This window comes from Pipistrellus kuhlii, unplaced genomic scaffold (assembly GCF_014108245.1).
Source record: "Pipistrellus kuhlii isolate mPipKuh1 unplaced genomic scaffold, mPipKuh1.p scaffold_m20_p_1, whole genome shotgun sequence".
Taxonomy (NCBI): domain Eukaryota; kingdom Metazoa; phylum Chordata; class Mammalia; order Chiroptera; family Vespertilionidae; genus Pipistrellus; species Pipistrellus kuhlii.
Window position 1 is genome coordinate 83,932,398 of NW_023425404.1, and position 21,025 is coordinate 83,953,422.

Genomic DNA, 21,025 nt, shown 5'->3' on the forward strand with positions numbered 1-21,025 from the left:
TCAGCCCAATCCTGCAGGCCAGGCTGAGGGACCCCACTCATGCATGAATTCGTGCATCAGGCCTCTAATAGCTCAATGACATTCAGTAGGAATAAATAAAGTATATATTTAAACAACTTATCAGACCATTGGAGGTACCTAACCATAGTCTGTAATTTTACCATATATCTGATTTACCTTTTTTTTTTTTTTTTTTTTTTTGCCTTTCAATGAGATAGTGGCAAAAGGTTTTTCTTTAATTCTCCTTATCAAATATTAATTTTAGAAAGACTTCATAATAGCTTATAAGAGAAGTCTAAATAACCAAAAGATGAAAAGGTTATAGAAATTGTTCTTAAGTTTTACATATAACAAAGTTCTAAACACTGAATACAGAGCTTTTCTTTCTTTATCCCCTTTCTTTGAGATACAATTTTTTATTCTTTTATAAAAATTTCTCTCTTTCTTTTTTAAATCATTTTCATAAAAGTATCTTTATTGTTGCTGAAACTGGTTTAACTCAGTGGATAAAGTGTTGGTCTGCGGACTGAAAGGTCCCAGGTTCAATTCTGGTCAAGGGCATGTGTATTGGTTGTGGGCACATCCCCAGCAGTGGGTGTGCAAGAGGCAGCTGGTAGATGTTTCTCTCTCATTGATGTTTCTAGGTCTCTATCCCTCTACCTTCCTCTTGTAAAAAAAAAATATATATATATATATTTTTTTAAAAGTATATTTATTGTTGAAAGTATTACAGATATTTCCACCCTTTTTCCCTATGGCCTCCTTTATTCCTCCCTGCCCTGTCCCCCAGGCCTTCATCACACTACTGTCTGTGCCCATGGGCTGTGCATATATGCATATAAGTATTCCAGTTAATCTCTCCCCACCTCACCTGCCACCACCTTTTTCCTCTGAGATTCATCAATCTGTTCCATGCTTCTATGCCTCTATTTTGTTCATCTTTCTATTTTGTCCATTAGATTCCATATATGAGTGAGACGATATGATACTTGTCTTTCTCTGACTGGCTTATTTTGATTAGCATAATACTCTCTAGCTTCCTCCATGCTGTCTCAAAGGGTAATAGATCATTCCTTTTCATAGCTGTATTAGAGGCCCAGTGCACAAAATTCATGCAAGATAAGCCTTCCTTCTGGCATCCGGGACCCGGGCTTCCTTCACAGCCGCAACTTCATCCAGAAGGTTGTCTGGAAGGATTTCCAGTCTAATTAGCATATTATGCTTTTATTATTATAGACTAAAGGCCTGGTGCACAAAATCGTGTATGGGTAGGGTCTCTAGACGTGACTGGTGATCAGGAATGAGCTGATGGGGCCCCTGCTGGCACACACCTTGGAGATGACTGATGGGGTGATCAGGGGGTAGTGCCACCTGCTCACCAGCTGGCCCTGCCCCACAATTGCCCCACCACTGCTGCCAGTTGCCTCCCACTGCAGGGTGATAAGAGGGGCAATCAGGAGGCCTTGCTGGCACCTGCCTTGGATGGTGCTGGGGGAAGCTCCTGCATTGAGTGTCTGCCTCTGGTGGTCAGTGTGCATCATAGTGACCAGTTGTTCTACCAGTCATTCTGCCATTCGGTTGATTTATATATTAGGCTTTTATTATATAGGATAGCATTCCATTGTGTAAATGTACCTCGGCTCTTTTATCTACTCATCTCTGATGGGCACTTAGGCTGTTTCCTGATCTTAGCTATTGTAAATTGTGCTGCTAAGAATATAGGCATGCATATATTCTTTGTGAATGAGGTTTCAGGTTTCTTAGGATATATTTTTATAAGTGGGATTGCGAGGTCAAATTTTTAATTTTTTATATTTATAAAATATAAAATATATTTTTATAAGTGGGATTGCGAGTTTCATTTTTAATTTTCTGAGGAAACTTCATACTGTTTTCCATAGAAGCTGCACCAATCTGCATTTCCACCAGCAGTGTACTAGGGTTTCCCTTTCTCCATATCCTCACCAGCACTGCTCATTTGTTGTTTTGTTGATGTTAGCCATTCTGATAGGTGTGAGGTGATACCTCATTATAGTTTAAATTTGCATTTCTCTCTGATGATTAGTGACTTTGAGCATTTTTTTCATATCTCTCTTAGCTTTCTGTGTGTCAATTTTGGAGTAGGGTCTATTGAGATCATTTGCCCATCTTTCAATTGGATTGTTTATCTTCTTTTTTGTTAAGTTGTATGAGTTCCTTATATATTTTGGAAATTAACTTCTTATCAAATGCATCACTGACAAATATGTTCTCCCACAGAGTGGGCTGCCTTTTCATTTTGTTGACCATTTACTTTGCTGTGCAGAAAGTCTTTTAAAAATATATTTTATTGATATTTTACAGAGAAGAAGGGAGAGGAATAGAGAGTTAGAAATATCAATGAGAGAGAAACATCGATCAGCTGCACACCCCCTACTGGGGATGTGCCTGCAACCAAGGTACATGCCCTTGACCAGAATCAAACCTGGGACCCTTCAGTCCACAGGCAATGCTCTGTCCACTGATCCAAAGCAGTTAGGGTAGTGCAGGAACTTTTTAGTTTGATGTAGTCCCATTTGTTTATTTTCTCTTTTATTTCACTTGTCCTAGGAAATGTATTAGCATAAAAGATGTCTGAAATTTTGATGCATATAGTTCCATATAGGATTTTTATGGTTTCAAAACTTATATTTCAGTCTTTTATCCATTTTGAGTTTATTCTTTTTGGTGGCCTAGTTTCATTTTTATTTTATTTTTGCATGTAACTATTCAATTTTCTAAGCACCACTTATTGAAAATACTGTTATTCCATTGTATGCTCTTGCTTCCTGTAAAATATCAATTGAACATAATAGCTTGGGTAAATTTATGGATTCTCTATTCTGTTCCACTGATCTATGCCTGCACTGGTGCCAGTACCAGTACCAGGTTGTTTTGAATACAGTGGCTTTGTAGTATTACTTGATACCTAATATTGTGATCCTTCCAACTTTGTTCTTCTTTCACAAGATTGCTGAGGCTATTTGGAATCTTTTTTGGAGTGTCTGTTCTAGATCAGTGAAATATGCCATTTTAATAGGGATTACCAATTTTTTTTTCCTGTATATAAGGCACTATTATTTTCTAAAATTGTTAGACTGAAAATCCAGGGGCATCTTATACACAAAAGTCAGCCAGGGAGGGAGCTGCACAGGTGCATAACTGCCCATACCTTGTCAAACAGGTTTCCTACTTTTATATTGTAAACAAGAAGACATCTTAATCAATATGCCAAATTTATTTGGAGTTTTGTTCGCTAGCACTAGTGGGCCCAGAGGAAAATGTTGCTTCTCAAATTCTGGGGTCCAATATGGTGGAAGTCTCCCAAACTTATATGTTTTTCAGTTCTTTGTCTCCAAGGTTTGGAATGAGACTTCTGGATCTTCTGAGGAAAAGTTCTGTGTGTTGGGACAGGCTGTGAGACCATATCTCAAGCCTGGCCTGGCACCAGCACTGACAACTCTGTCTGGGGCATAGTTTATGACTTCTCTGGAATGGGAAGTAGTCTTATTTTTTCCTTATTATTTAAGCAAGCAAACGTTTACAGAAGCCAGAATAGCAGGGTGAAATTTTAAACAGTAGTTTTTACCCAAGATGGAGGTTATTATGCTTCACTTCAATCACCAGCCTTACTGTTACTGACATCAACTGATGTCATAATTGGAGGTTGAGGTGGAGATTGTGCAGATGCAACAGGGACTGGAGCATTCTGAGCCTATAAAGATGTCAAAAAATAAAAAGGATAAGATAAACACTGGTAAGCAATTGTCTTACTCTGCAAAATTTAAACTTAATGTAATCAGCTATGCAAAAGAGCATGGAAATAGAGCTGCAGAGAGACATTTTGGACCTCCTTCCACTGAGTATATGATTAGACAGTGAAGAAAACAGGAAGAACAACTCCTTAAGATGTCATAAAAGAAGGAGGCCTTAAGAGGAAAACCAGTAAACTTAAGAGGAAAGATAGGCAAACTTGGAGCAGAGGCTTAAGACTTGGATTATGGAGCAGTGCCAAAGTGGCTTCTGTGTGTGAACCAAGCTTATTAAATATCAGACAAGAATGTTTGCAAATGAAATGAACATAGTTGATTTTACAGGAAAGGCAAAATAGCGCTTCAATTTTATAAGGAGAGAAGGGTTGGTCATGATAATATGAACAAAGTTAGCTCAGAAAATGCCACCAGTTTATGAGGATGATCTCACATATATAGACACTGACTCAGAAGACAGCAGTGATACAATAGAAGTTGAAGAAATTTATATGTCTAGAACTGATAGTGATGAAAAAGAGAGCAGTGATGCAACAGAAGCTGATAAAGTGATATGCTGTGTAATATGATAGTACTGGTATGTAAACATTACCTGTAGTAATAAAAGGGACATTAGATCAAATGTCGTCCTGGGCATCATTCTGGATGTCCTTCCAGACAAAGCCAGGAGAGGAGTGAAGCTACCTGGGTTCTGGTGCCTGGTAGTGTTGGCTGTAGGTCCTGTGTGCCTGACAGTGGCTAACAGAGTGAAGCCCGGGGCTCAGGGTGCTGGAGGGAAGCCAGTGCTGGTAGCCAGGGGAAGAAAGACCTACTCTTGCATGAATTTTCATGCACGGGGCCTCTAGTTACTAAACAAAAATGTGTTCTGTTTTATGTTTAAAATACTGATTTCTTAACTTTGGGTTAGAAAAGTAGGGGACATTTTATACATGGAAAAATATGGTACATTGAATCTATAGATTGCTTTGAGTAGTATGAACATTTTAATGATGTTGATTCCATCAATCCATTAATATGGTATATTTTTCTACCTGTTTATATCTCCCTCTATCTCTTTTTTTCAATGTCATAATTTCTGAGTGCAAGTCTTTTACCTTCTTGGTTTAGTTTATTCCTAAGTATCTTAATTTTTTGTTGTTGTAATGGTAAATGAGATTGTTTATTTAGTTTCTTTTTCTGAGAGTTTGTTATCAGTGCATAAAAATGCCATAGATTTCTGGATGATAATTTTGTATCCTGCTACTTTGTAGAATTTAGTTATTAAATCTAGTAGTTTTCGGTGGAATCTTTAGTGTTTTTTATGTCCAGTATCATATTATCTGAAAATAATTACAGTTTTACTTCCTTCTTTATAATTTGGATGCCTTTCATATTTCCTTCTTGTCTGATCACTGTTGCTAGGACTTCCAGTACTACATTGAAAAAGAGTGGTGAAAGTGGACATCCTTGTCTTATTTCTGTTATTTAGGTAAATGGTTTTAGTTTTGTTCCATTGAGTATGTTGTTCTTTATATGTTTGTCATATATGGTCTTCATTATGTTGAGGTATGATTCCTCTATTCCTGCTTTTCTGAGAGTTTTAATCAAAAAAGGGTGTTGGATATTATTGAATGTTTTTTCTATTGATATAATCATCTGATTTTTTGTCATGCAATCTGTTTATATGTTGTATGACATTTTATTGATTTGAGAATATTGTACCAACCTTGCATCCCTGGAATAAACCCCAGTTGGTCATGGTGTATGAACTTTTTAATGTATTGCTAGACACAATTTGCTAATATTTTGTTGAGGATTTTAGCATATATGTTCATTAGGAATCTTGGTCTGTAATTTTCTTTATAGTGTCTGTATCTTTTTTGGAATGAAGATAATACTGGCTTCATAAAAAGAGCTTAGAAGTGTTCCTTCCTCTTGGATTTTTTGGAATAGTTTGAGGAGTATATGTGTTTGTTCAAGAATTTATTTCTTAAAGAAGTTTTACAAAGCATATTCCCTAAAATAGCTTGGATTGATTAGCCTTGATATGTATAATAAATGAAGATACAAAGTTTATTTTCTCCTATATTTGAAGACATCTGCCACAGCTATCCTGTGAGACAGATATTATTCACGTATTACACATTAGGAAATGGATCTATGACAGTCAAGTATATTTCCTAAGTTATACAGCTGGAAAATGATTAGAACAAGATTTTAACCTTTAAACTTTAACTAACCATTTAACTCAAAATGTTTAATTCTTTCCCATTTCATAACATTGATGAAAATTTCCCAATTTTTTTCTACTCTGTATTTAAAAAAGGCTAAAGATAATAGAGGTGAAGATAGAAGTGGTTGATACAATTATGTGTTTATGAGTTTTCAAGAAACAGTATTTTAAACTTTTATGTACTATATAAAGCCAACATGGTTCATGGTATTGGCCGTTGAAGCCCATATAGTTACAGATTTTCTATTTCTACTTTGAAACTACAGAGTTCAGGGCTATGAATAGAAACTTTCAAATTATTCAAGAGTAAATTTCATATATAATTAAGTGTTGTGAGTCATCATGATGTTCAGGGCTTCAGTGTTGCCAATTGTGTTGTAAATAATAAAGGGTGACCTATTGAGTTTGGCAGATATCAAGTAATTAGATTTGTTCAAGAGCTTATTTTGTTCTGAGCAATAGTTGTGAGCTTCATTTTATTTGGGATGAGTCTTATGTGCTTTCTTGCTGCTAATTGGGTTAACTCAAGCTCATTCACTCAGCTTAGCTTTTTAAAAACACATATGCCTTCCAGGAGGGTACTGCTTTCTTTAGTGTAAGGCACACAAATGAATTGTTACTAATGGGTTCTCTTTATGAGATGCCAGAGAAGGGCACAGATCCACAGATTTGGCTGTAGAAATTAAGCTATTCTTATTTCTAGGATAGAATTTCCTAGTGCTTCAAATTTTTTGGTGGTGGGCATAATGTTGAGAAATCAGAAAGGCAAGTCTTTGATTCCCAGAATTTACTTTTTCCTTCAATAATTGATAAGAGAAAGATCTACTTTCCTACAGAGATGCCACTTCTACTGGCCAAGGGGCATTCAAACAATTGTGACTTGTGCCATTGGTTGATGGCCTTAATCAATCAACAAACAATAAATAACTGTTGATTCCCTGTTATGTGCATAATATCATGTTCAAGCTTATGAGAGATACACATGATATTAAGACAAAAACGCCTACGCTCAAGGAATGTGTAATCTAATTGAAGACATTTCAAAATATTAGAGCCATCTATGATATGTTCCAAATTAATGGTGTTTGAATCCTTGCTTTAGGAACTCAAGGGACAGAAAGGGTAATCCCAGTGGGATTCCAGATCAGCTTTGAGTGCTGAGTGGTGAGCAGGGGTTTCAAGGTCACACATTGGTTATAGCTCTATCCTGTCCTCTTGCTCCCATTCTCAAGAAGCTTTGTGAAGAACCCAGACTGAGGTCTCTAGAAACAAAGCTTAAGGCCAATTTGAGCTCCATCTTAGGGCCCCTGTGCAGTGTGAGTCTGAAGGTTCTTAGTGTCATTACACTGGGCATCACCTCTCGGGATCTTGGTTAGGGCCTCAGAATATTGTTTGTAGGAGGTCTGATTTCCATTCCTCAGGCCGTTTTGTTTCCTCCACTCTTGCACCAGGGTAAGCAAGAACCGTCTTTGCACTAGGTTCTATATAGTGTGACACATAACAACAAAGGCATTTTTATGGTGTTGAAAAACATAAATAGTGGTCATGCCACTTCATTTAGCAGAGAGAACTAAGTAAATGTTTTATTTATTTTTCAGAGAACCGTTTCCGTGATCTATTTTTCTGACTGCAAAGCATAAAGTTTTGTTAAGGAATTATAAATAGCCATTTGAATCAATCTGTGGCACTGCCTGCTTACACAGGCTCTTTAAATTCCAGTAATGATTTAATACCCAAACATGTCCAGTGCACCTGCCTCTGTGAAATTAGTGCTTTCCCCTGCTGAGTAGTGTGGGATTCTTTCCCCTCCTACAACTGGGCTGTTCTTTCTTTCTTTATCCCCTCTTCTTGTTACTTATCCTACATGCCTTTCCAGCAGCTTATGCTTATCTTATGCTTTAGATTTACCTCCAAGTTATTTTCTCTTCTGCCTATTTTTCTGGGTTGGTGTCTGGAAATATGATTAGGCAAAGGGTAAGCAACCTTATAGAATTGTTCTTTCTCCCAACTGAGCTAAGGATTTGGAGATTTCATGGGCTTCCTCTAAGAATAAAGCACAAAGCCAGTTTTACTACTAAAACATAACTCAGGACTAAATTTATACTAGAGAAATAATTTGTATCTGGTGAATAAATATTATGACTGGACTTAATGCCAAACATTTTCCCTTTTCTTATTCTAAGTGCTAAAAGACAGAATTTATGGAAAACATATTTTAAAAGCCAACATCAAAACTCCAGGTTTGCTCACTGGGTAGGCTGGTATAGGAATGCTAGGTTTGGGTGAATAAATACAGAAGGGTTATCTTTTGTTCAAGTTCTGCTCTTTATAATTGGTTTGGAACTATTTTTAACCAAGTCAGTTGAGATAAGCATAGTTAGGAAAATGATTCATGTGTAAACAAAATATCCAGCCTGAGCAGTCTATGAGTATGTAATGTGGTTAAATTCCTTTCATTACTTAAGTAATATTGTCTTGAGCTTCACATATGCATGAAGAACCTAAGACTGTCTGATGTGCATTCTCGAGTAGGTCATCCTGTTCTTATGCCGCACCTTCTGTGGGCAGAATCTCTAGACCACTGCCTCTACTGCTTCCGGCCATTACTCTGGGCACTGTGATTTTTCATGAGCTTCATCTGTGCCACCTCCACTGTGCCATCTCCACTGTTGCTTCAGTAGAAATCTTCTTCCATGAATTACCTGTAGGATGGTTGATGCCAGGCTATCATGAAACACAGGTAAAAAATAAATATTTTGCCTGCAGCCCAAGACCAAACCAAGTCTTTGATTCCCAGAATTTACTTTTTCCTTCAATAATTGATAAGAGAAAGATCTACTTTCCTACAGAGATGCCACTCCTACACACAGGTTGTGTAACAGCTTGATATAATTATATTCTGCATTATTTATTAATTAATAATACAATTCCAGAGCAGGAGAAGCAATGTGCATAATGTGGTCTAAACTTACAAAGAGCAAAGGAACATCCCAAATACCTTTCCTCCACCCCATCTCATTACCAAAAAACAAGAAATTATTATTTTTTTAAATATATATTTTATTGAGTTTTTACAGAGAGGAAGAGAGAGTAATAGAAAGTTAGAAACATAGATAAGAGATAAACATCGATCAGCTGCCTCTTGCTCCACCCCCTACTGGGAATGTGCCAGCAACCAAGGTACATGCCCTTGACCAGAATCGAACCTGGGACCTTTCAGTGCACAGGCTGACGTTCTATCCACTGAGCCAAACTGGTTGTGGCAAGACAAGACATTTTTAAATAGCTTTGGCTTAATTAATTCTAGCAAAGTTTCCATTTAAACAAATTATCTTCTCAATGTTAAACAGTGCATTCAGGGCAATGTCACCTTGAAGTACTAGGAACAATAATAGATCACCTTCTTTCAGATCCATACAATTAAAGGAGCACTTAAAGATTTCCCCAAAACAAAGGTGAAGGCATTCCTCCAAACTCTTTCTAGATAGAAACTCTTGTACCTTAGAATGGCTCCTCTTTCCAGATTCTAAATTTTGAGTTTCCAAAACAAATAATATTATAAACTTTGATTTATAAATCACTATGTAATAAACTTAATAAGAGAACATATATTCAGTGTAGGTTGTTAAACATTATTTTATATTTGTGTATGTGTGTGTGTGTGTGTGTGTGTGTGTGTGTTTTGTTTTGTTTTTAGGAATTAAAATCTGAATTAAAATAAAATGATTCAGAGCCAAAAGGGTTACTGTGTAGGAATAAGATGGGAGGAAAATGTGAACATCTCGAACATCTATTATGTTCAGTGCTGGGCTAGGTAATTTATACATGGTATTTTATTCTACTCTTTAACTATCCTGTGAACTAGCCATTATTATAGTCACCTGTTGGATGAGACTTAACTATAGGGGTAGGCAAAAGTAGGTTTACATTCATGAGTGCATGAAACAGTTTATTCTTGTATTATATATTTTTCTATATAAACAAATGTAAACCTACTTTTGCCCACTCCTATATAAATTCCGAAATTTTAGATATCTTGTTCAAGGTCACATAAGCTGATTTGTAAATGTGGAGTTGTATTTAAGCAGGTCTGTAAGACTCCTAACTTCCTTTTTTTCCATGACTACTTTAAGCTTAAAGGGTCTGGTGATTAAACTATGGAAGCCTAGTGGGATCTCTTTCTCCATCCTGGACCTTTGCATACCCTTTATTGGATAAAACAAATGTGATTCTGTACCTTAGCCAGTCAAAACTTTAGTAATTCATTCATTTGAGTCCATACTGCATGTCAAACACTGTGGGAATTACAGGCACAGAAGCCAGTGTTGGTGAGGAAGTCATCAGCATAATGAACTTCTAACTCTTCTTGAATCACACTCATACCTGTTGCTACTTGCACCTCTACAGGAATCATCCTGAGAAAAGGGTTTCAACTTTGCATCATTTGGGCATTCAGAGAACTTGAATGTTCAGAAGACTCATTCCCATGACTATTTGTGTTTTCCATTTTGTTACCATCTTTCCGTAACTGTAATTGGGGGTGGATTTTTAATTGTAAAAGAGTAAATTTTTAATTAAAAGAAAATAGACATGGATAAAAGTTGATAAAGAGATTTAGGAGGCTTTTAGGAAACTTACAGGAAAATCCCCTAAAAAGTCATCATTTCTTATTCTTAGTATTGACTTCCTAAAAGTGAATCTCATTACCTTTGTTTTATCTGGCATATTTATGGGATATGTTTATTTATTAATGAATTTTTCTAAAGCAAATATAACAGGGCACATAAGGCATTCTCATAATCACTTAGCTATATGGCTGTGGATATTTATCACTGGTCTTCAGAGACTATTTAAAAATGGAGAGTTCCAGGAAAACAATAAAAAAAAAATCAACTCCTTAAAATGCATGCATTTCATGAATCATTTATTTAAAGGATTAAGAAGAAATTACATTTCTGAGTTTGTGATGAAAAATCCTTCCCAGAATTGTTAGAACAGTTTTCCTTCAAATAAGTATATGGTCCAAATCAGTCAGGGGTTACCACAGAGGCTGCTCCTCAAAGATGTGGTCAAGAGGGAATGGGGACGAAGCCACTACTATTTCTTCTTTCCTAGGCCTTTGCATCCCCTGTCACTTCCACTTTTGCAGTTGCTTGTGGGCTTTACTGAAGTCCATAAGTGACACCTGAAGAGGAGCAGAGTCATATAATCAGAGACTATCACTAAGAGAGGGATCTGTAGGCTATTTTATAACCAGCTCCCTTATTCTACAGAATGGAAAACTGAGGCCCAGAAATGGTGACCGACTTGTCCATGGTCACCTGATGGTTACAGCTTTTCTCATTCAATACTGAGGTGTAAGATCTCAGGAGTTTATCTAATCTAAATTCCCACCCACTTAAGTCTACACTTAAATGAGCAGCAACCACCTTCTGGGCCAGAAAATCTGAGAATATTCCAGGCAGCTGTAGGTGTGGATGGTCACATTTTGTCATTCCAGGAAGTGAAGAATACATGTTTGAATAAAATATATCCTGAATAGCAAACATGTATTTGTCCATCAATTATGAAGATTGTATGAAGTATGAAGATAGTATACAGCAATGCTTTCCACCTTTAACTGTAGGTTGAGGACTTTCTAGCATCCAAAATTGTCATTGGACCCTGCTTGATAGATCAGCAGCACCTCAGAGAGGCTACATTTTCTGAGTACTGACAGCTGATTGGAGGCTGAACCTGTTCTAAGCTGTGCTCTTTCTGCTTTCATTTTTCTTTTCTGTTTAAATTTAGAATGGTGCCAATATAGATATTCTAATTAAGCTGTGTTTTTGTTGTTGTTTTTTTATTTGTTTGTTTTGTGTGTGTAGGTTCCTGAAACTGCAATTCTCTTCTTTCCTGTTTATATTCTGATAAGCTAGCTATTCAAGGTTATTTCATTATCTACCTCTAACTGCCTGGGAACTAAGGAAGGCTGAAGAAGAGAGAACAAAATGGCTTACTTGTCTGACAGACATATTTTGATTGGCTTAAACAGTGTTTAAAATAATTTGGGACAATATTTAAAAGCTGGTATCCTCATACAAAAACTTGGATTTTGGTTGTGTTTAAAAATCAGAAAATCTGTACACACTGGGCCCAATTTTTTTGTGGCAAGAATTGTCAGGATTTGACTGGCCTCTGATCCCTGTAGACCAGCCATGCATTCTTTTGCAGGCCTCTAAGTTTGCAACCCTATTGAAGAGGAAATGATAAAAGGCCACTAAATCACATCTCTGCCAGATTCATTTATTCTGTTCTTTACCCACTTACAAATACTTGCTGAACCCTGAATGCCAGGGTCTATTCTAATATTGGGGGATTGCACGGTGAATTAGATAGACAGTATTCCTGCGATGGAATTTACAATCTAGGTGGGGAAACCTTAAACAAGTAGTAATCAAACAAGAGAAACAGAAGACACTGAATTAGAACAGAGTGTTCTGAAATTGACTTAAGATAGGAATCCTGGAAGGCTTTTCTAAGGAGCTGGCCTTTAAGCTGAAATCTGAATGACAGTGATGGGTTAACCAGAGATTTATCAGAAAGGAAAGAGCTCTAGGCAGAAGCAGAGATAGTGGAGCAAGCATGTCAAACTCTAAGGCTAACACTGGCCAAATAAACAAGGTTTAAGTTTATGTGGGCCACACAAAAACAAAAGCTTCAATTTTCATAGAAACATAGGCTTATTTTGATAGAGATATACTGAATACAAAGGGCTGAAATCAATGAGTAATCACTAACATAAAATAATAGAACACTTAAATAAAAATTATTTTTTTCTTGAACATCAACTTACCAGACACTGAATAACTGCACAAATCAATAAGTATAACACAAATAAACCTATTTTTCTTGTTCTCTGAAAGCAAAATATTGATATTTCCTATTGTGCACACCCAACAAATCAGTTCAAGACTAATGATGTGGCAATTGGCTATTAAAATATTTGCTGCTAATATTGATGGAAAAGGAGTGCCTGCTTGTAAAGGTGCATAAGGGAAATGAATGCAACATGATTATAGTAATCAGTCCCTAGTGATAACCCCTAACCACTCTACCTGCCTGCCTGATTACCCCTAACTGCTTGCTTGAGGGCGGGGCCAGCCCTGTGAGGAGATTCAGCCTACCTGATCTCCTCTAACTGCTTGCCTGCCTACCTGATCACCCTTAACAGCTGATCTTCCTACCTGCTCACCTCTAACCCCTCTGCCTGCCTGCCTGATTGCCCCTTATCACTTGCTTGGGAGCAGGGCCAGCACTAACTACCAGTTGGTTGGCCTCTGGTCCCCTTACTGGTCATTGTGACCCAGGGTTTTTATATATTAGGATTGAATGCAAATCACTGGAGAATTTTATACAGGGAAGTAAATGTTTTTTGCTTTAAATAATTGTTTTTGAATATGTAAATTTCCATTTCCAAATAGAGAAATTAAATCCTAGAGGTTTAAAAGAGGTAAGCATGTCTCAAGATGCTTTGGTTTTACTACCAGGAATGACATACTGTATAAAATATTTTAGTTTCCTGGGACTGCCATAACAAATTGCCACAAATTTGGTTTCTTTAAACAGCAGAAATGTGTTTGCTCACAGGTCTGGAAGCTAGAGTTTTCTGCTTCATTGGGCTCTAGAGGAGAATTTGTCCCTTGTCGCTTCCAGCTTCTGATGGCTGCAGATATGCCTTGACTTGCCGCCATAGGTGCAAGTTGGATATAAAAATTCAATGCAGGCAATTTAGTTGTGAGGTCATTTCAGAAAGCACTTGGAGGGGAGAAAGTAAGGGGAAGTAAGACAAGGAAGGGAAGGAAACAAAGAATTGTGTTTATTGAGCAGATTACTGCTATGGCTATTGGAGTTCTATCCTATTGTGGAACACTGGAAAAATTACAGAACATACCTGGAGCTACCTCATCCAAGAGATGTGAGGACTTAGGTTTTTATCCTAATTCTCCACAGCTATTGGTTCTGAGGACTACTCTGAGGGTTAACTCTTTGGCATGCCTGTGATGCCCCTGCCAGTTGGTGGCCAGAGAAAGTCTTGAACAAAGGTGAATGGAGCATGAAGTTGAGAGGGAGTCTTGTTGGTGAGGTTGGCACACAGGAGGTGCTATGGGAAGGGCACTAACATCTGCTATAATTGACAAGCCTTTCGACATTTCTCTTGAATCTGAATCATTTTATATTTAAAACTAGTGGATATATTTTAAAAAAATTTCCTAAAGAGACTAGTGAGAACACTTGTAAATACGCTTCTAAATAGATGATTTCTTTCAAATTGGCATTTATCTGTGGGAACAGAGACCATTTAATCTATAATTTATTAGTAGTCTGGCCATTATATGTTTGTGAGCATACATTTAGTAGATTCTTGTCTAAGCATGTACCTATTAGGCATACAGGAAAATGTAAAATAGAACAAGATTTGACCCCATTACTCAAGAATCTAGATGTCAAGACAAAACTGCACACATCATTTTCATAATAGCCATCAAAGTATATCAAAGGTTTATAAAATTGAACACTTATTTTGCCCCTCCATTAAACATTTATTATGGCAGCACTATTACAAATATTGGTGATGCAGGAGTAAACACATAAAGGATATCCCTTATTTCATGGTACTCACACTTTTTTTTGCATGATATTCACTAGCATGACATTTCAGTTTTCACATCCTTTGTTTCAACTGCTTAATTTCCTGACATTTTCTTCAAAGTTTTGATGATGAAATGTGGACAATTTATGAGTTTTTTGGGCCAAGATTAGATAGTTGTGAATGGCAAAGCCAGGTTAGATGGAACTTGTGTCATCCTGGCACCCATACTCTGGCCTTTACCACTATGCTGACCAGAAACTGTCAACATACAGAGCTTCTGTTAATCCATTGAAAAAAATATTTTCCATGGTTTGTTTATAACACTTTATCTTTTGACAGCACACTACGCTGAATAATGATCTCCCTTCTCCCACCAAGGATGTCTATGATCCAGTCACTCCAAACTGGGAATATGTTACCTTTCACAGCAAAGAAATTTTACAGATTTGACTAAATTAAGGGTTTTAAGGTGGGGATGTTTTCCTGGGTTATCAGGGTGGACCCATGTAACCACAAGTGTCCTTAAAAGAGGGAGGCAGCAAGTCTAAGGGGAGAGAAGATGCTACACTGTTGGCTTTAAAGCTGAAGGAGGCAGGCAAGAGCCAAGGATGTAGGCTAGAAGATGGAAAGGGAGAAGAAAGGAATTCTCTTCTGGAGGAACCCAGCCCTGTGGGCCTATTTTAGACTTCCTACTTCTAGAACTGTAAGATAATGAAACTGTGTTGTTTTTAAGTTAATAAATTGGTGGAAGTTTTTCATAGTATCAATCAGAAATGAATACTGTCAGTGTAGCAGAAAGGTGTCCTCTTATGTGAAGTGTAAACTTTGGACCAGTTTATCCCCGAGGCCCTTTCTGGTCTAAGCCCACTGTGTGGGGTCCTCAGAAGGGGCCGATAGGATAATCAAGGCCCATGGTACGGACTCCATATACTTCGAGTGTTGAGTGCTCTATACTAGGATCACAGGAGTTAACCAAAGGAATGAATGCTTTTAGTGATCAGTATAAAATGCAAGCAGTATTTTACTGGCAGCTTCTTAAAAGCAGATGACTCATTCAGAAATACAACATTTAGTCGATGACTATGTCAGGCTTTCAAGAAAATTTAATCAATGGATAACTACTATTTTATTTGTCTCCAAACCTGAATTTCATATTACATTTAATACCATTAGCCTTTATATAAAGTGGCAGTTGATAGCAAGCCATATTGACAGGACCTCCTGAGTGTAATGTATAGTAGTCACCTTAAATCACTTATTCACTGCTTGATTAATGGCACACAGAAAAACAGGTAGCCACTGAGTATCTATCTCTATAAAGGCTCATATGCAAAGTGTCTTTCCAAACCTCCGACCAGTCACTATGATGTGTACTGACCACCAGAGGGTAGACGTTCAATGCAGAAGCTTCTGTGGGGTGCTCTGGCCATTTACAAAGAAATGTCACTGTGGACCTAGCATTGACAAAGCAACACTTGGCTTTGACCCCAATGCTGCCAAGACCCCAAAATTGTGGGCACAAAATTCGGTCCACAGCCCAGCCCAGCTCAGCCCAGCCCAGCCTGGAAATGGTCGTTGTGGGCATTGAGTAATGATGTCATGTAGCAATACCTGGCTTCTTCTCCCTAGAGACTAGCCTCCGTAGAGTTTCTTCAGCCTGGGAACACGGCTTGCTTTATAGCCAGGTGAAAACATTTTACACTTTAACCAAATGTCTGTGAAGCATTTTCACATGCTTCATTTCATTTGATCCTCACAGAAGTCCCAGAATAGGTAGATAGGAAACTTGGTAGAATCCTATTTTCTTTTCATTAGCTGGAAAATAGAGATTTAGAAAGTTTAGAAACTTGACCAGACTGAAAAGAAGTAAGAAATGGTAGAATTTGGAAATGACTTCAAGTTTTCTCACTGCACAGAATATAGTCAAACACTGCTGCAATTAAATATTTCACCCTTTGTTCTCCCTGTGTGATCTACAATAATAATCTGCTTCATGTTGATATTTACTGCTGTGTTACTAAAAATTACCTGAAAGAGAAATTGGGATGTTTCACTTGGCTGGAAAAAATTTAGCTAAATCAAAAGCAGGTCTAATTAAGCAAGTTTATTTACATACTAGTGACCTGGTACATAAAATTTATGCAGGGTGTGTGTGTGTGTTCCTCAGGGGTTGGGTCTAAACCGGCAGTTGGATATCCCTCTCTCAATCCAGGACTGTTGGCTCCTAACTGCTCACTTGCCTGCCTACTAGATCACCCCTAACCATTCTGCCTGCAGGCCTGCTCATCCCCAAATGCCATCCCCCACTGGCCTGCTTGCCCCAGCTGCTCCCCCTGCCAGCCTGCTTTCCCCCAGCTGCGCCCCTCCCCCCCCCACCGGACCTGCTCACCCCCAACTGGCACTCCGTGCTGGCCTTCTCATCCCTAACCACCTCTGCCTCAACACTGCCACCATGGCTTTGTCTGGAAGGTCTCCCAGAAGGTCTTCCAGTCTAATTAACATATTACCCTTTCATTAGTATAGATATAAAGCTCTCGCTGGTGCCAGTTGCAGGTGTGTGTTTGGATCTGTCATTGTTGATCATAAATTTGGTTGACACTTCTATTATGGAGAAAGGGTAAATATGATATTAAAATATTTCTTCTAATTAATTTCCTTTCAATGTGCATGAATTAGTGCACCAGGCCTCTAGTGTAAATATAAAGTTTAAACAGAAGAACACTCAAAATCTTTTATTTTAGTTATTTAATCCACCTCAATTAATTAGAAGGAAATTTTCTGTCTCTCAACATCTTGAATGTGGGATTTTTTCATAGCACAATACAGAGGTCCGACAGGTGATTCTTGGGTGTGGAGATGGATAGGTTACAGTGTCTGATTTTAGAAGTCAATGTCCTCAAAGGCAAGTCCCTGTAGTGAGCTTCCATTTGGAATAGTTGTCTTCCTTTGGTTTAGATTCTAAACTTTAGAAGATGATGGGAATCATTTTAGATCAACAAATGTTTCTTGACCACCTAGTAAATATCAGGATAGTCATTAGGGCTGTAAAGATTAATCAGTCTCAGATCCTGCCTTATAGGGTCTTCAGCCTCAGAAAGAGGAACAGAAGTCTTAACTCTGGAAATATATCTGATATTTTTTAATTATTTCCCACTGATGAGTTAATTTGGCTTAGAAATATGGAGATGAGAAAAATACAGTGACTTAAGAAGCTGGTTCTTACAGGTGGTAACAAAATAGGTTTTGAGGTTGGAGAAGGAAACAGAGATGAGGTGTTGCCTGGTCAATGGAAGGCACTGTATGAGGGGAACTGTAAAGATAGCTAAACCCAGGCATCTGAGGCCCAGGAAAATAGTTCTGGGTGGTCTTTTTATGGTACTAGATTAATTTGGGGCCATTTAGCTAATGACAATGTGCAGTTTGAAATAAAACACCTGAAAAGAGTTTTATTAAGATCAGTGGAAAATCCAGCCATGTATTTTTGCCATGATTGTGTTGGGTACACATTGAGAGTGAAATCCAAACATATCACAAAGGAAAACAGAGCAGACTTCTGTCATCAACAGAGCAAAGGGAGTGGCTGAATTCCCCCAGGTTTTGCTTTATTAAAGCACAAAATGCTATAGCAACTTAATCAGTTCTTATTCTTATCATATGTGAACTCTGTGTTAGTGAAAACACTGAAATAGGAAAAGATTATTGCGCCCCTCTTCTTTAACCCCCTTCTATAGCAGGGAGGGCAACATTCATGGAGAACAGTATTCTGTGTGAGGCTAGTACTTATAACTTGTTACTTGTTACTGGGGGTTGACAAGATATAAAGGCATGCCTGCCTTGGAAGAGTTTACTGTCTATAACCCTATAATGGTAACCAAATAAGAATTTGAAAGTGAAATATCCTTCATACAATAGTTTACTATTAGTACTGCAAGAATTGAGGGCAAGGGGCTTACATAGCCTTTTTTTTAAGAAATGGGGCTTGGATAGGTTTATGAAAAGACAAACCAGAATTTATTGTGTTGGTAACTAAGAGAACCCCGTATACCTCTTTTTGTGTGTGATTTGTACACTAGATCTTTATTTGTGAGGTAGCATATAACCACGGAAAGAGCCCAGACTTCCAAAGCTACAAAGTTTAAAGAATGGAGCTGTTCATGACTTTCTCATGTTAATCAATCAGGGTCAACTTGTAGCTCACTCCATGATGTCCATGAGGGACCCACATTCCTTTCATCTTGTTCTTCAGTCATCTCCTAAAGCAGGGTTCTGAAAATCATGGCCCCCAGTTTGGCTCTGTGAATTAGTACTATTGGAGTATAGCCCTATCCATTTGTTAACATGAAGTCTATAGCTGCTTTCATGGGTAGAGTTGAGTAGTTGAAGCTATAACCAAAGAACCAAAAGATGAAAAATATTTACTATCTGTGTGGGTCTTTAAGAAAAAATGTGCCAATCCCAGTTCTGGGTCATTGTCCTCATTAGTGGTAGAGGCTGAGACATAGCCATGTTCCGGTTCATTAAAAAGGAAGGAAAAGAACTTGAGGGCAATAATTTCCTTTTAAAATGGAAGTTGTACATATCATGTCAGCTCATGTTCCAGTGGGGAACTTGGTCACATGATTGTATCTAATTGCAAGGGCAGCTGAATTATGTCGTCTTCAGTTGGGTAGTTGTATGCTCAACTTAAACCACATTATTTTGGAATAAAAAGTTAATAAATTTTCATGGAAAACCAACAGTGTCTGTCACATTAATGTTCAATCTGAATTTCCTGTCTTTTCTTTCCAGGTGTCAAAACTATTCCCCAAAATCCCTAGTTCTTATTCCTCCACTGCACTGTCCTTTAGCTTCTGCCTCTGGCTATTCAGAGCTTCTCTATTTTTATTTATTACTAGAGACCAAGTGCATGAAATTTTTGAATTGGTAGGGTCCCTAGCAGCTGCTGGCTGCTGGCCAGGGCTTCCCTCTCTTCCCCTGGCCAGCTCTGCCCCCTGGTCAAACTCCCAAATTGTTGAGGGGGAAATTTGCATACTATGCTTTTATTATATAGGATCTGTCATGTAATTTTAGACCATCAAATTGGTCTCTTTTAAAACACTCTGTGTTTTCTACAGGGTTCGGCAATTGACATTTTGGATGGATAGTTCCTTGTTGTGCCTACTATAAGATCTTAAGCAACATGCTATCCTCTACCCAGCAGATGCCAGTAGCAAACCTCAAAGTCCCTTGAGAGGGTGGATTGCCTTTAGATGAGAACAATTGATTACCAATTTTTTTTTTTTTAAAGAAGCCTAGTCTTGTAGCCTAAGACCAAGGCTCTCAACCCTTTACTTCTCCATGTGTTTAACAATCACCAAACTTTTGGTTCAAGGAGGATTTCTCCTTTGTAATGATGACACTTCCTTGATTTTAGAGCAATGCTATTCAACTGAGTTTAAGTTATTCAGTATTGAACACTTAACAAGTCTCTATCTCTATGTGTGAAGCCTTTTAACTATGAGGAGTGCTAGGTAATCGCAGGAATGCCATGACCCATTGCAGAATATCTGAAATGATCAGATTGGGGCTTGGGTTAGGAGAGACTTCGAGGCAGGGACCAGAAGCCATTTTAATTAGTCATTAGAAAGTGGGGGTGGGAGGAAAGAAACTCACTGAGAAACAATAAATGAGGACTCACTAAGGTTATTGTTCTCATGGCAAGAAAACATCTAGTCATGTTATTATGTGCTACAAAATGTTCCAGACCTCGAACTTCAGAATGCATAAAAGACAACTAGAAGCTTATTTCAAATTCAAATTTTATACTTTACCTCCAGAGATTTGAGTTCAATTGATCTTGGGGAGTGGACAGAAATGTACATTTTTAATAAGTATTCTAGGAAAGTGACACTAGTGATAAAAGGACCTCAAATTAAGAAGTGCTAACTTAGATGAACTTTTTAGAAACCTTTAACATTATAATATCACCAAAACTGAGTGAGAAATTAGATATAATGTTGGTGGTATATTTTGTCACAGCCTAGGACCTGATTGATGACAAAGGTCAACAAGGGACAAAATGCAGCTTTGTTAGTTGTGTGACAATACCTGTTATCCTAGCACAGACCTTGGTAGAAGCTGAATTGAACAAGGTGCTTTAGGCTGGAGCTAAAGTATGCCTTCTTTTCTTCCTCTTAATCTCTGCCTGTTTTATGTCTTGCCTTTTCCTCCAAAATAAATGAGAGGCAGGACCTTGTTACTGTAATATAGAGCACAGGTTACCGGCTACACACACTGGTAGAAAAGGGAATGACACAGCAAGAGGCAAGAATGTTTGCAAATGAAATAAGCATTGTTGATTTTACAAGAAAGGTAAAATGGTGCTCCAATTTCATGAGGAGAGAAGGGTTGGCC